Here is an 11,329-nt window from a genome sequence, read left to right as displayed (position 1 = left end):
GGGCCTCCAGGGGGTAGAATAACCCACTTAAGCTCCCAGGCGGCATAATTACCCAATGAAGCCCCCGGGGGTCCCAGTGACCCACTTGTGGCCCCAGGAGCCCCAGCAATCAATACTCACCATTGGTCTCTGGGCCTATCCATCATTTTTATTGAACGCTTACTGTGCGCAGAGCACTGAACAAAGTACTAGGGAGAGTACAGCATAACAAGCTTCTAGACTGCAAGTCCGGTGTGGGCAGGGATTGTCTCTAGTGCTGAATTGTACTTTCCAAGGGCTTAATACACTGCTCTGCACATAGTAAGTGCACAATAAATACAATCGAATGAATGATTGAATGAACAATCATGACACACTTTGCTTTCCCACAGTGAACTTAATGCTAGAGGGGGGAGGCAGATATTATAATGAATTAATAAAGAATAAATAACAGATATGTATAAGGTTTGGGTGAAAAGATAAAGAGTTCTGTTTTAGGTATAATGAGGCATGGGAGACACCAGAGATGAGGAAAGTGTCAGAGGCGAAGGAGATCCATGCTGCACCGTGAAGGTCCCCGGGGCCGTGACTCCGAGCAGTCTGCGTCCAGTGGAACGGCCAGCGGGTAGTTGGTCTTGATCTAGTCAAGTCTTTGGGCACTTGACCTCTCCTCTCAGCTGCCCTGTGAACATGAGCAATGATTGGTCAAAAAGGATGATCCAAATGACAACCATGGTTTTAGGGTGGAGGGGCTAGAGCCCTCTATCCTGGCTAGTCTGAACCAATGAAGTTAAGACAAGTCCTTCAGGAGACAATAATAATAATGTGGTATTTGTTAAGTGCTTACTATGTGCAGGGCACTCTTCTAAGCGCTGGGGTAGATACAGGGTAATCAGGTTTTCCCACGTGAGGCTCACAGTCTTCATCCCCATTATACAGATGCGGTAACTGAAACACAGAGAAGTTAAGTGACTTGCCCACGGTCACACAGCTGACAAGTGGCAGAGCGGGGATTCAAACCCATGACCTCTGACTCCCAAGCCCGTGCTCTTTTCACTGAGCCACACTGCTTCTTATATTGTAATTGAGATTGTAATTGAGCCGGGAAAACAGGTGCCTCTCATATTCTAGGACTTCTTCCTACTGGTAATTTTAAGTGTCTAGGTGCTTAAGGTTAATGAATGCCCAAGTCTTTAAGCTCTGAGATCACTGAAGTGACAGTTTGGGGTTGGGTGGGGGGGAATAGAGTGCACTGCCTCCTGGAGAAAATGTCATCTCAGGAGATCCTTAAAAATGGAAGGCAATGGTCTGCTGCATGAGTAGGTCGGGAGTCAAAGGAAAAAAGGCTAAGCAGAAGGAAAGTGAGAGAGCGCGAGTGCGTGAAAGAAAGACAGAGGTCCAGGGTGTAGTTCACCTCAAGGGTGAAGTCTGTTGACTGAGTTGTAGGGGGAGAAGAGTGAAGCCAGGTAGTGGGTATCTTTGGGACCACCTGAGGTCTAAGGTAGTGGGCACAGCATGAGAATAGAAGAGGATCCAACTTGGGGGTCACCCACTGGTAAGAAGAGGGAGGCAGAGGAAGTGTCAGAGGAAGGGCAAAAAAGAGAAGCCAGAGGAGAAAGTCCAGGAGGGGGCTGTGTTGAGAGTACCTACTGTTCATGGGTGAACAGGTGGTTCACAGTGAGAGAAGCAGCTGAGAGGTAGAGGAAGACAGGACAGAAGAGCCTCCTGACAGATTTGGGGAGGAGGAGGAGGACAGAGGAAGCAGCATGGCCTAGTGGACAAAGTATGGACCTGGGAGTTAGAAGGACCTGGGTTCCAGTTCCAACTCCTCCACTTGTCGACTGTGTGACCTTGGGCAAATCACTTCACTTCTCTGTGCCTCAGTTGCCTCATCTATAAAATGGGGATTAAGACTATGAGCCTCATGTGGGAATGGAACTGCCTCCAACCTGATCGGCTTGTGTCTATTCCAGCGCACAGAACGGTGCTTTACACACAGTAAGCGCTTAAATGCCATCTTTATTCTTATTGTTATTATAAGGAGGAGCAGCAGGCAGAGGAAGGGGAGCAGGAGGAGGGGTTACCTGGCAATCTATAGTCTCAAAGGAGTGGAGCTCCATTTTTGAGGAATGGAGGGGATTCTCAAGTCCAAGATGAAGTATTGAGCAGCTTCTGTTTAGAGGGTAATAGCCAGTCAGATTGTCCCTCAAATCATCCCCCTAAGAAAGGGGAGGGAGAGATGCAGAAGAGAGATAGGAGAGGAGTTGGGGGGTGAGGTACCAGGTGACAGAGAGGAAGACCCCATCATACACAATACCTTCTTTGTCGGGGCAATGTGATCCACTGCTCCATGGCTGAGTGGTGGGGTAAATCTGAGAATTGATTTGCCTGTATCCACACTACAAAAGGATGGGTCTCAAGTCTAGGATGAAGTGTTGAGCAGCCTCTGTTTAGAAAGTAATAGCTGGTCAGAATTTACCTCAAGTCATCCTACCCAGAGGGGAGGCAAGAGAGTCAGGGGCCTAGGAGACGACCTCATCACACACACACACACACACACACACACACACACACACACGGAGTCAGTCTTGACACTGACCTCCTACTCCCCTGGGAGCACGTCCTGGCACAAATGGAAAGGTCCCTTCTGTGGGAGCTTAGAGTTGTGCAAGGCAGTTCCAATGAGAGGACTTTTCTCTTGATGTTCTACCTCACTCTTGACACCAGAGCCCTCTCCCCACCTGAGACCCCCTTCCTCCCTCTCCTCTCCACTGCAAATATCAGGCCCAAAGTGTCGGTATTCCTGAGTCCAGAGATACGCAGCACCTTTGAACACTGGCCAGAAGTCAGTTCCTAGTACACTGCCTGCATCTACAGGAGCCCAGCTTGTATGCTTGACTGTCAGTGCAAAGTATCTACTCTGTCTCACACCACTGAAATGCATCTCCCATCCCCTATCAGTAGGGGTCCCTCAAGAGTCAGTTCTTGGTCCCCTTCTGTTCTCCAGCTATACTCACTCCCTTTGTGAACTCATTCGTTCCCACAGCTTCAACTATCATCTCTACGTAGATGATACCCAAATCTACATCTTCTACCCTGTTCTTTCTCCCTCCCTCCAGGCTTGTTTCTCCTCCTGCCTTCAGGACATCTCCACCTGGATTCCTGCTGCCACCTATAACTCAACATGTCCAAGACTGAGCTCCTTATCTTCCTTGACTTTCCTGTCACTGTGGACAGCACTACCATCCTTCCCGTCTACCAAGCCCACAACCTTGGTGTCATCTTTGACTCCGCTCTCTCATTCACCCCCCATATCCAATCCGACACCAAAACCTGCCTGTTTCACCTTCACAACCTCGCCGAGATCTGCCCTTCCCTCTCCATCCAAACTGCTACCACATTAGTACAGATGCTTATCATATCCCGACTGGATTTCTGCATCAGCATCCTTGCTGATCTCCCAACCTCCTATCTCTCCCCACTTCAGTCTATACTTCACTCTGCTGCCCAGAAACAAATCTCCAGTGGTTGCCTATCAAATTCCATATCAAGGAAAAACTTCTCACTATTGGATTCAAAGCTCTCCATCACCTTGCCCCCTCTGACCTCACCTCCTTTCTCTCCTTCTACATCCCAATCCACGCACTCTGCTCCTCTGTGCTAACTAACCTTCTCATTGTGCCTCATTCTTCCCTGTCCTGCCATCGACCCCTGGCCCACGTCCTACCTTTGGCCTGGAATGCCCTCCTCTCCATCCAAATGGCTATTGTGTTGGTACAAACTCTCATAATATCCCGGCTGAATTATTGTGTCAGTCTTCTCTCTGATCTCCCTTCCTCCTGTCTCTTCCCACTCGAGCCTATTCTTGATTCTGCTGCCTGGATCATCTTCCTACAGAAAAGCTCTGGGCATGTCACTCCCCTCCTTAAAAACCTCCAGTGGTTGCCTAGCAACCTCTGCATGAAACAAAAACTCTTCACTCTTGGCTTCAAGGCTCTCCATCATCTTGCCCCCTCCTACCTCACCTCCCTTCTCTCTTTCTACTGCCCACCCTGTACACTCTGCTCCTCTGCCACTCACCTCCTCACTGTCCCCTGTTCACTTCTATCCCGCCGTCGACCACTGGCCCATGTCCTGCCACTGTCCTGGAATGCCCTCCCTCCTCACTTTCGCCAAACTCTCTTCCCCACTTCAAAGCCTCACTGAGAGCTCAGAGCTCACCTCCTCCAAAAGGCCTTCCCAGACTGAGCTACTCCCTTTTCCCTCTGCTCCCTCTGCTCCCCCTCCACCTTCTGCTCCTTCCCCTTCCCCCGTCACCTCCCCTCAGCTAAGCCCCCTTTCCCTCTGCTCCCCCCCAGCACTGTGCTCATTTGTCTATATTTTTATTACCCTATTCATTTTGTTAATGAGATGTACATCCCCTTGATTCTATTTTTCGTGATAACGTGGTCTTGTTTTTGTTTCGTTCTGTTTTGCTCTGCTGTCTGTCTCCCCCGATTAGACTGTGAGCCTGTCATTGGGCAGGGCTTGTCTCTATCTTTTGCCGAATTGTTCATTCCAAGCGCTTGGTACAGTGTCTGCACATAGTAAGCTCTCAATAAATACTACTGAATGAATGAATGAAAGAGTCAGTGGAGCCAAGGTTGGATAGCGTGTTGAGGAGAAGGGGATGGTCAGCAGTCTCAAAGGTGGCTGAGAGGTCGAGGAGGAACCGGATACTGTAGGAGCCATTGGATTTGGCAAGAAGGAGGTCATTAGTGACCTTTGAGAGGGCGCTTTCTGTGGAATGGAGGAGCCGGAAGCCAGATTGGAGGGGGTCCAGGAGAGAGTCGGAGTTGAGGAATTCGAGGCAGCGAGTGTAGATGACTCACTCCAGGAATTTGGAAAGGAAAGGTAGGAGGGAGATGGGGTGATAACTGGAGGGGGCTGTTGGGTCAAGGGAGGGTTTTTTTAGGATGTGGGAGACGTGGGCATGTTTGAAGTCAGAGGGGAAGAAGCCACTGGAGAGTGAGCGTGTGAAGATGGAAGTTAAGGAGAGGAAGAGGGAAGAAGTGAGAGTTTTTATAAGGTGGGGGGGGATGGGGTCTGAAGCGCAGGTGGAGGGGATGGCACTTGAGAGGAGGGAGGAGATCTCCTCTGAAGATACTGCCGAGAAGGATGGAAAAGTAGAAGCAAGAGGGGGTCGAGAGGAGGGGGGATAGAGAAGGGGGAGGGGTGACTTTGGGGAGCTCAGACCCGATGGTGTGAATTTTCCTAAGGAAGTAGGTGGCCAGATAGTTGGGGTGAGGGATGGGGGAGAGGGAAGAACAGGGGGCCTGAGGAGGGAATTGAATGTCTGGCACCGCTTACAAAGATAATGGGCATGGGTATCAATAAGGGAAGAGAAATAGTTTTTCCGGGCAGAGGAGAGGGCAAGAAAGGATAAACTAAAAGTGGACAAGGTTGGCCTGGTGTTTAGATTTCCACCAGCAGTGTTCAGCGGCTCAAGTGTAAGAGCAAAGGAGGCGACCAGTGGAGGTGATCCAGGGCTGAAGGTTAGTGATATGAGAGCGAGGAAGGGTTAGGGGAGGGAGTGAGTTGAGTTGGGTAGAGAGGGTGGAGTTGAGAATGTCTATTTGGTCATCAAGAGGGGGTAGAGTGGGTAGGGAGGCTGGGTGGGATGTGATGCCCTAAGAGAGATGGATGGGGCCGAGGAAGCGGAAATCTCTGGGGGGGAGTAATTTATGGGGAGGAGGGGTGTGAGAGAGGAGGCAAGGGAGAAGGCTGTGGTCTGAGAGAGAGATTTCAGAGTTAGTGAGGGTGGAGACTGTGCAGCGGTTAGAGATGATGAGATAGAGTGTGTGACCAAGTTGGTAAGTGGGTGAGGTGGGGTGGAGCAGGAGGATGGCAGAGTCAAGGAGTGATAGAAGGCGGGCGGCAGAGGAGTCATTGGGTACTGCCTGTCTGTGTCTCTGTCTCTTTTGTCTGTCTCTTTTCTCCCTTTCGTTTCTCTCATTCTCTCTCTCTTCTCTATCTTTCTTCCCTCTTTTCTCTCTCCTCTCTCTCTTCTGTCTCTCCTCTTTCTCCTCTCTCTCATCTCCTCTCTCTTCTCTCTTTCTCTCTCTCTCTCTCTGGGCCTGGACTAGAAGCACTCTTTCCTTGAGTTCCCCCATGCCACCCTCCTGCCCAGCCCCTCTTTGGCCTGGAGCCGGCTGAAGCATATGGAGGAAGTTAATGACTCCTGGGAGCCTCTAGGCACCTACTGGGCCCAGAGATTGTTGGGCCTGGCCCTAGGTAAACTTAAAATCCAAGTCCTTCAGGATGGGGTGAGTAGGGACAAGCAAGGCTAACGTTGGGATCCTCTAAACCAGAAGCTCGTTGGGGCCGGAAATGTGTCTACCAACTCTGTTGTATTGTTCTCTCCCAAACACTTTATACCATGCTCTGCACACAGTAAGTGCTCAATAAATACCACCAATTGACTGAGGGATCGTTTGATCTGGGGCCTGGAACATCAGGACTGGTAGAGGTCAGATCTGGGACCCGAAGGCTAGCCATCCGGGTCAGAGGAGGAGGGGAAATGCTATTTAGATCCAGGTGAGAGGCCCTCCTTGAGAATAATAAAAATAATAACAACAATGATAATAATGATAACTGTGGTATTTGTTAAGCAATCAGTATGTGCTGGTCACTGTACTAAGCCCTGGGGTGGATCCAAACAAGTCAGGTTGGACACAGTTCCTGTCCCACATCAGGCTCACAGTCTTAAGCCCCATTTTCCAGATGAGGGAACCGAGGCCCAGAGAAGTGAAGCCACTTGCCCAGGGTCACACAGCAGACAAGTGGCAGAGCCAGGGTTAGAACCCATGAACTTCCAACTCCCAGGCCCAGACTCTTGCCCAAGGAGTCAGGACCAGGAAACCAAAGCCTTACCGATGTGGTCATGGCTTGTGTCACGCAGGTCTCTCCAAGTCTGTCCACCCCGTCACAGACCAGGAGCCAGACGTCTTCGCTCGTCAAGCAGAGCGATGAAGTTACACCAGACCGAGAGGTGAGAACTTGCTTGAGTTTCTCTCCCTGAATCTTTGATGTTCCACATCTAAAGGAAACAGGGTAGGAGGAAGGTAGGTGTAAATGTTTAGTGAGTGGTCCCCTACCTCCCTGCTACACCCCCCACCTTCTCTCCTTTCACCTCAGTTTCTCTGAGACAGGTGGGGGCTGAATCGTGATTAAGTCTTCCCCAATTAAGCCCCGATTTCTCCCCAGCTCCCTCTCCTTTCTGCGTTGTCTCTGCTCTAGGATCGGTGAGCTTTGGGCTGTCCATATTCGCCCCACCCTCAACCCCACGGCACTTAGGTCTTTATCAGCATGCACTAAATAGAGTGGCTTACTGGATAGAGCCCAGGCCTGGTAATCAGTTGGACCTGGGTTCTAATCCCGGCTCCACCGCTCATGTGCTGTGAAGTTTTGGGCAAGTCATTTCACTTCTGGACCTCAGTTCCCTCATTTGTAAAGTGGGGATAAAGACTGTGAACCTTATTTGGAACAGAGTCTGTGTCCAACCCGATTATCTTGCATCCGCCTCAATGCTTACCGCTGTGCCTGGCACATAGAAAGGCTTAACAAACATACCATTCAAAATACAGTTAATTGATAAATACGTGCAGCAGTGCTCCAGACTGTAAGTTGTTCACTGTGGTCAGGAAATGTCTGCTCATTCTTATATTGTACTCTCCCAAGTGCTTAGCAGAGTGTTCTGCACCTAGTAAATCTGAATTCAATAAATCTGAATGAATGAATGAAAGTGCTGTGGGGCTGAGGGAGGGGCAAATATCACGAGCCCCAAGAAAGACTCTGAGTCTGGAATAATTCTAGAGACGTTAATGTAGTAGCATTAGGATTGTTGAGGAGCCAGCAATTGAATGAATTGCTAAACACTGCGACACTTTTCTCATTGACGGGAAGCCAGAGGCGTCCTTTGGCTTTCATTCTGTAGATTTTCAGGTTAGACCAGATTTACGTGCAGTCAATCAAATCACGGTATTTATTGAGCATGTGTGTGCAGAGCACTCTACTAAGTGCTTGGGAGAGTACTGCACAGCAGATTTGGTAGATTCTGCACAGCAGGTAAATCTGCACAGCAGATTTAGTTCCCTGCCCCTAACAAGCTTACAGGCTAGAGTGCAAGTACAGGACTTGGTAAAGTCCTACACCAAATGGAATATACTTATACTAATAGTAAGCTCTTCCTCTAGGCTGTAAACTCATCTTAGGCAGGGAACGTGTCTTCCAACTCTGCTGTACAATACTCTCCCAAGTGCATAGTGATTAGAGCACGAGCCTAGGAGTCAGCAGGTTATGGATTCTAATGGTTGCTCCAACAATTGCCTGCTGTGTGAACTGGGGCCAGTCACTTCACTTCTCTGGGCCTCAGTTCCATCATCTGTAAAATGGGGCTTGAGCCTGTGAGACCCACGAGGGACAGGGATTGTTTACTGTTATACTGTACTCTCCCAAATGCTGAGTACAGTGCTCCGCACTGGGTAAACACTCAATAAATATGACTGATTGACTGACTCTACCCTTCTCCCCCTCTTTGCCCTTTTTGCTTGTATCCACCCCAGAACTTAGTACAGGTGCCTGGCACCCAGTAATCGGTTAACAAATACCACAATTATTATTATTAAGTGCACACATTAAGTGCTCAATACATATCATTGATTGATTGGTATTGATAATAGAAGCACTTCTATTCTGCAGCTAGCATGCATCCAAGTAGAAATAAAAGTAACATTTACTAGGACAATGAGTTATCCTGGATGGCCTCTTTTTTGACTTCTAAAATAATTTCAGAATATTCAAAATGCTTGGAATTAAGTCCCTGCTCTTTACTTTTGCATACTGCATTTAAGGTAAAATTAAGGAGGAAAAGGAAAAGTGGTAAAGTTAATGCCCGACTGACCCCCAGGAATGTGACCATCTGCAGCGCCAATCTTCATCGTTAGTTTAGTTAGCCCCTCAAAGGTCCGACAGCTATGTGTCCAATAGATGCATGGGACGCCTGTGCTGGTCGGTGAAAATCTCTAGGACCTGTTTTTGAAGATGAAAAGAATGAGGTCATGGAGTTGTTCATCTCAAATGTGTCATTAAAGTGTCCACGCTAGAATTGAGAGATCTTAGTCTTCGCCCAGGGACTGAGGGGAGGGGGGTCGTTGGGCCTCCCCCAACTGTAATTCACTAACTGGCCATCTGGGGCCCTGAGAGAGAGAATGCTGAGGGAGTGGGGGGTTGGGCACAAGACTGAGAGTTGAGTTGGGAGCAAAGAAGGGAAAATAAAAAGGGGAGAGGGAGGAAAAAGGAGGGGGAAGGGAAGAAGGGCCAAGAGGGGGAGAAGGTTGAAGACATCAGTCAATCCGTCCAATTTATTGAGTGCTTACTCTGTGTTTACTGTACTAAGCACTTCGGAGTGTACAATATAACAGTAAAGAGACATATTCCCTGCCCACAATGAGCTCACAGTCTTGAGTATCATCAAGGAAAAAGAGGGAAGGGGGAGAGGAAAGGAAGAAGCATAGTAGAAAGAGCAGGCTCAACCCTCAGAGGGCCTGGTTTCTGATTCTGGTTCTGCCACTTATCAATCAATCAATCAGTGGCATTTATTAAGTCCTCACTATGTACGGCACACATAGTAGAATTACGGGTTACATAAATACATGATATGTGTTGTGTAATAGAATCAGCAGATGTAACAAGCTTACAGTCTAGAGGGGGAGACAGACATTAATATGAGTTAATGAGAAATTTATCATATAAAATTTAAAGATTTGTACATAAGTGCCATGGGGCTGAGGGTGGGGCGAATATCAAATGCCAAAGGTCTATTCCTTAAAGGGAATAGATGATTTAGAAGGGAGAGCGAGCTAGAGAAAAGAGGGCTTAATTGGGGAAGCCGTCTTGGAAGAGATGTGACCTTAACGCTTTGAAGGTGAAGAGAGTGGTAGTCTGGTTTATTGGAGGGGGTGGAGTTCCAGGGTAGAGAAAGACGTGGGAAAGGGTTCGGTGGCGAGATACACGAGATCGGGGCCCAGTGAGTAAACTGGTGCTAGAGGAGCAGTGTATGTGGGCTGGGCTGGAGTAGGAGATCAGTGAAGGGAGGTGGGAGGTAGGAGGGAGAGAGTGGATTGAGTGCTTTAAAGCTGATGGTAAGGAGTTTCTGTTTGATGTGGAGTTGATGGGCAGCAATTGGAGTTTCTTGAGGGGTGGAGAGACATGGATTGAACGTTTTTTAGGTAAATGATCCCTGCAGCATCATGAAGTATGCCCTAGATTGGGAAGAGATAGGAGGCAGGGAGGTGTGGGAGGAGGCTCATGTAGGATCTTGGCTTCAAAGCTCTCCATCGGCTTGCCCCCTCCTACCTCACCTCCCTTCTCTCTTTCTACTGCCCACCCCGTACACTCCGCTCCTCTGTGCTCACCTCCTCAGGGTCCTCCATTCATGACGATCCCACCATTGACCCCAGGCCCACATCCTACCGCTGTCCTGGAATGCCCTCCCTCCTCACGTCTTCCAAACTAACTCTCTTCCTCTCTTCAAATCCTTACTGAGAGCTCACCTCCTCCAACAGGCCTTCCCAAACTGAGCTCCCCCCCTTTCCCTCTGCTCCCCTTCCACCGTCTGCTCCTTCCCTTCCCCCTTCACCTCCCCTCAGCTGAGCCCCTCGTCTGAGTCCACCCTCCCCTCCCCACCTCACCCCCTGCTCCTCCCCCTCCCCCCTCTCCCTCCCCTCAGCACTGTCCTCATTTGTATATATTATTTATTACCCTATTTATTGTTAATGAGGTGTACATCCCCTTGATTCTCTTTATCATGATAATGTTGTCTTGTTTTTGTTTTGTTCTGTCTTGCTTTGCTCTCTGTCTCCCCCGAATAGACTGAGAGCCCATCATTAGGCAGGGATTGTCTCTGTTGCCAAATGGTACATTCCAATCACTTAGTACAGTGCTCTGCATATAGTAAGCGCTCAATAAATACTATTGAATGAATGAATGGGGCTCACAGTTTTGGTTTGAGGGTCAGCTGTGTGACTGTGGGCAAGTCACTTAACTTCTCTGTGCCTCAGTTACCTCATCTGTAAAATGGGGATTAACTGTGAGCCTCACGTGGGACAACCTGATTACCCTGTATCTACCCCAGCGCTTAGAACAGTGCTCGGCCCATAGTAAGCACTTAAATATCAACACTATTATCATTATTAAAAGAGTTTCCATTTTCCAGTTGAGGAAACAGAAGTCCATTGAAGTGACTTGCTCAAGGTCACATGGCAAGCAGTTGGCAGATCTGGGATTAGAAACCAGGTCCTTCTGATTCCCA

The 11,329-nt window shown here is 48.8% G+C and overlaps 1 long non-coding RNA gene across 1 annotated transcript; it reads right to left on the bottom strand.

The window, feature by feature from the left end:
* Window positions 1-437: 437 nt before the first annotated feature.
* LOC120638200 lies at window positions 438-3,748 on the bottom strand. The gene is made up of 3 exons (XR_005659721.1): window positions 3,707-3,748; window positions 2,297-2,425; window positions 438-661 (listed from the first exon to the last, which is right to left on the bottom strand). It is a non-coding gene; the product is annotated as an uncharacterized LOC120638200 (long non-coding RNA).
* Window positions 3,749-11,329: the final 7,581 nt, after the last annotated feature.

The sequence above is a fragment of the Ornithorhynchus anatinus genome, unplaced genomic scaffold (genome assembly GCF_004115215.2).
Source record: "Ornithorhynchus anatinus isolate Pmale09 unplaced genomic scaffold, mOrnAna1.pri.v4 scaffold_34_arrow_ctg1, whole genome shotgun sequence".
Lineage (NCBI taxonomy): Eukaryota > Metazoa > Chordata > Mammalia > Monotremata > Ornithorhynchidae > Ornithorhynchus > Ornithorhynchus anatinus.
Note: the sequence above shows the minus strand (reverse complement) of the source record. Positions and strands in the feature narration are given on the sequence as shown.